This window comes from Myotis daubentonii, chromosome X (genome assembly GCF_963259705.1).
Source record: "Myotis daubentonii chromosome X, mMyoDau2.1, whole genome shotgun sequence".
NCBI classification, from domain to species: Eukaryota; Metazoa; Chordata; class Mammalia; order Chiroptera; family Vespertilionidae; genus Myotis; species Myotis daubentonii.
This window is the reverse complement of record NC_081861.1, coordinates 59,342,983-59,348,227: the sequence shown is the minus strand read 5'-3', so window position 1 is coordinate 59,348,227 and position 5,245 is coordinate 59,342,983.

Sequence of the window (5,245 nt, the reverse complement as noted above, 5' to 3'; positions counted from 1 at the left end):
ACTCTGGGAACTCCAATAGAATAAATGCAAAAAAAATCAAAACAAAATACCCTACACTAAAATTCATGTAGTAAAAATGCTGAGAGAGAGAGAGAGAGAGAGAGAGAGAGAGAGAGAGAGAGAGAAATCATAAAAGCTGCAAGAGAAAAACAATTCATCACTTATGAGGAAATCCCAATAAGATTAAGAGCTGACTTCCAGTATCAAACAATGAAGGCCAAAATGCTGTGGGATGACATTTCCAAGTGCTGAATGAAAGAAAAAAAAAATCCTCCCAAGAAGAATCACATATCTCAGCAAAACTATCTTTCAAATGATGATGAAACAAAGACATTCCAAGATAATTTGAACTGGGAGAATTTAGAGCTGTAGATGCAGCTTATAAGAAATATTAAAGCCCTAACTGGTTTGGCTCAGTGGATAGAGCATTGGCCTGCGGACTCAAGGTTCCCAGGTTCAATTCCAGTCAAGGGCATGTACCTTGGTTGCGGGCACATACCCAGTGGGGAGTGTGCAGGAGGCAACTGATTGATGTTTCTCTCTCATCAATGTTTCTAACTCTCCATCCCTCTCCCTTCCTCTCTTTAAAAAATCAATAAAATATATATTTTTTAAAAAAGAAATATTTAAGCCCTGACCGGTTTGGCTCAGTGGATGGAGCGTTGACCTGCGGACACAAGGGTCCCGGGTTTGATTCCAGTCAGGGGCGTGTGCCTTGGTTGCAGGCGCGTTCCCAGTGGGGAGTGTGCAGGAGGCAGCTGATCAATGTTTCTCTCTCATCGGTGTTTCTGACTCTCTATCCCTCTCCCTTCCTCTCTGTGGAGAATCAATAAAATATATTTTAAAAAATAAAAAAAGAAATATTTAAGAGGTACTCTCCCTCCTTGGAGCATGCCCATACCTTTCCTGTCCCACTCTTCTTCCCCTCAGGCACATTACCTTTACCTTTCTCTCTCCTAAGCAATAAGGGCCCTTCTTTTGCTTCTGTAACTTGTTTCCTGAACCCATTCCTTCTACAGCTCACTTCTTCTACCTCTATGACTTTCTAAATAAACTTTCTCTTATAGTTTGAGTCTTAGCTCTGAATTATTTCTTAGCCAGAACTTAAGTACTGAGGTCTGGTCTGACTCCACCAGTCTAACACCTGGTGCTATTTTTGTGCCACCAACCATTTAACAAGTCAAATATCTATAATAATAAAAGTGTAATATGCTAATTAGACTGTACAGCCAAATGACCTTCCAGACATCATTCCAGACATCCTTCTGGATGAAGCCGCTGTGGCAAGGGCCGAGGAAGAGGCAATTAGGGGAGATCAGGCAGGAAGGCAAGTGGTTAGGGGCGATGAGGCAGGCAGGCAGAGTGGTTAGGGGTGATTAGGCAGGCAGGCAAGCAGTTAAGGGCATCAGGCAGGCAGGTGAGTGGTTAGGGGTGATCAGGCAGGCGAGTGGTTAGGAGCTAGCAGGTCCCGGATTGTGAGAGGGATGTCCAACTGCTGGTTTAGGCCTGGTCCTGCCTGTGGGATTGGGCCTAAATTGGCAGTCGGACATCCCCTGAGGGGTCCCAAATTGTGAGAGGGTGCAGGCCAGGTTGAGCCCTCCCCCCCCAATGCACGAATTTTGTGCACTGGGCCTCTAGTAAATATATAAATACAAAATTGAGAGTTTTCCATAATCCATTACACCTAGTCCCTCCCAGACATTAATTAATTAGTTAATTAATTAATTAAGAAATATTAAAGAAAGTTCATCAAGCTAAAAGCCAATAAAAACAGATGATAATTCAAAACCACTCAAAGAAAACATTACTGGTTAAGTCAATTATGCATTTTAAAAGATGGTATAATTGTTTATTTCTTCTTTCTTTCTTTGTTATATAAAAAGAAATATATCAAACAATTATTATATAATTGACTTATATAAAAAGAAATATATAAAACAATTAATATATAATTGTATTGTTTAGCCTATTACATACAGTAATATAATATATATAATAACAGCATAAAGAAGTAGGTGAGAGAAAAGTGGTACTGGAGTTAGGAAATGACAATAAACTGTAACTCAAATCTACAAGAGTAAGTGAAGACCACAAGAAATGGTAAATAAAAAGGTTAATATCATAAATTCTACAAATACATGCTTGCTCTCCTCAGCTTCTTTAATAGACATAAAATTATATAAAGTAATTATAATAATGTACTCTGAGTTGGTAACATACCAGTATATATGTAATAATACAACAAGAATCACATAATAAAGGGGGAAGAGTAGATAGGGTTATATAGGGGTAACGCTTCTATTCTCACTCAAATTTTTAGTAAAAGTTTGAAATAGATTCTGATCAGTTAAGATGTATATGATAACTTCTAGTGCAATCATGGAGAAAAATAACTCAAAGAATATAGAGAAAATTCATTAAAGGAATTAAAATATTCCTTTAGAAATATTCACATAATACAAAAGAAAACAGTGGAAGAAAAATAGAAAAACAAAAAACACAAGATTTGGAGAACACAAAATTTCAAATGGCAGATATAAATCCAACTATATCATTAATAACTTTAAATGTGAATGTATTAAGCAATCTAATCGAAAGGCAGAGATTGTCAGACTGGATTAAAAAAAAAATAGGTCTAGGATAGAAGGCATACTTTAGATTCAAAGATAAAAATGGCTTGAAATAAAAGGTATTTTATTACAAGCCCACATTGCAAAGCTGCCTTTCTACACTGTTTTTCTGCCATCTGAGCCAGTAATTATAAAGCAGTTCCTGGAATTCTGTTTCAACCAATAGAACTGAGGCTTTTCCCATCCAATCCGAGCAGTGCAGCTCTGACCAATTAGCATCTTCACCAACCAATCAGAGTGGCCCCATTCTGACCAATCAGGACAGTGTTTTTTAAACCAATCAAACTGCAAGGATTTGGAGTCCTCATGTGCATGAGGATGGACAAATCAGAGACTAGTGGCAGGAACTTCAGTTTATATAAGTCAATTCCCATCTGGCTCAGACAGCAGAGCACACTTTCCCTTTCCACCAAAGACTGAAGAATGCATCTGGCTAGAGAAGAACTGTCTAGCTGGAGAGGGGCCTTATTCCAGGGCTGCCTTGCCCCAGGTCTGCCTCACAGCCATGCTTTTTCACAATTGAGCTGTTTACACTGAGTAAAGTTTCCTTTTTTGCCTCATTGCAAATTGGGGATTCCTGCTGGCATTTAATTGGCACAACCTTCACTTGACAGGGAGATACATTTTTGTTGAGGAAAAGGAAAATAAAATGTATTTTTCTAATAAGGAAATATATAAAGGACATGAGGGGAAGGAGGTTGGTAAAGAAAAGAAAGTAATTTTGCCCTAAAATAAAATTATTGTTTCAAAATAAAAAGGAAAAATATAGGATGAAAGCTAAATTGTATATGAACATTGCAAAGGGTTTGTGGAAGTTGCTGAAGGTTTGTAGAAAAGAAGTCTTGAGAATGGAATGTTATGTGTGGTCAAGCTAAGATTGGAAAGCATAACTAAGACAATTGACTCATTTTGTGTGTATATGTGAACTCTAACCAGGTATTTATGGCCATTTTGAAGTCTTCTGTCACTTGCAGACAGTTATTGTTTTACTCTGATGCTTTTACAAAAGTGTTCCTCCCAAGGTACTTCATCTTCAAGGAGATTTATGGGATGGGAGCCTGAGACCTGTCCCTGTTCTCCTTCTCCATATCAGTAAAATGGACTCATGACATTGATGGCATGATGTTAACATGTGAAGACTTGCCTCTGTTACAGGACTCTGTAGACATTTGCAAGCTTATTCCACCTACAAATAGAGTGTTTTAGTTCTTTATTTTAAACTGTATACTTTTTGTTTCTTTGTCTATTCGAATTGGCCTAGCTGGAATCTGCAATACAGTGTTGATTAGAAGTGGTAAGAGCAAAAGCATTGCCATGTTCCTGATTTTAGGCATTCTCAGCAGCATGACACATTGATCCACAATGAGAATCAGAGCCATGACTGTGTCTTGCAACTTCCACACCTTCATATGCCTTCATGGTGTTGGGTGTCTCCACTTGGGTCCCCAGTCTGGCATATGCAGCAACAGGACCTATTGGGTGATTATTCAAATATATTAAAGCCTGCGGTGGTAATTTTGTAATGTTTTACTTGTTAGTAATGTAATCTGCTGCCTTAATAGTCCATTTTTCCTTTCTACCAACCCTGCTGCTTGTGGGTTAGAGGGGAGATGGAACCTTCATTCAGTGTCCTGTTCTTTTGCCCAGTCTTATATATCATAACCTGTGTGATACCCCTCCATCCAATTACTGTCTATTTGAACAAGGGTAACCATATATGGTACTCAGCTTCTCTAATCCCGTAATGGTGGCAGCTTGGTTTGCTTGATTACTGGAAAAGTTTGAATTAAACCAGACACAGCGTCTACACAAACCAAGGCATATTTACAACCCTCACGTTCAGTAAGTGGGGGCAGTATAATCAGTTTGCTAAACTCAGACGTGTTAAGAACTTTGGTGGATGGCCCAGACTCCTTTGGCAGACCAAAATCTTAAGGTTACTTTTCCCTTCTGTTGCCACTACCACAGTGTCTGACCCTTAACTCTGGAGTCACAAACACATTTAACTCAAATAGTAGCCTTGCTTGAGAGATGCCCAGGGCTTTAATATTCTCAAAGGAAGCTTGCTTTAAATTTTTTTTATTGATTTTTAAAAATGAGAGAGACATTGATAAGTTGCCTCCCATATTTACCTCGACGGGGATCAAACCCGCATCCTTGGCATATGGGACAATGCTCTAACCAATGGAGATACCTCTCATTCCCAGGCCCACACATGTCCTTTCTTTACCAGGTGTTATAAGGGATAAAGGCAGTATGCCAGGTGGGAAATAAAAGTACTCCCAAATCCCTAAATCCTTACAGAGCCTTACACCCGAGGTTGGATAGTCTTGCACTTTATCATTCCCAGCTTTTGCAACAATATGTGTCTTACCTGACCAAATGACTCCCAAAACTTTATAGCAGTGTCTGGACCTTGAATTTTCTGATGGTTCATCACCCATCCTCTTCTTACAGATGTTCCACAAAAGAACTACTAGAACTAATAAATGGGCTCACCAAGGTTTCAGGATACAAGAGCAATATACAAAATCAATTGCATTTCTGTAAATACAAAAATCAATTGTATTTCTGCAATGAACTATTCGAAATTGAAACTAAGAAAACAATTCTAT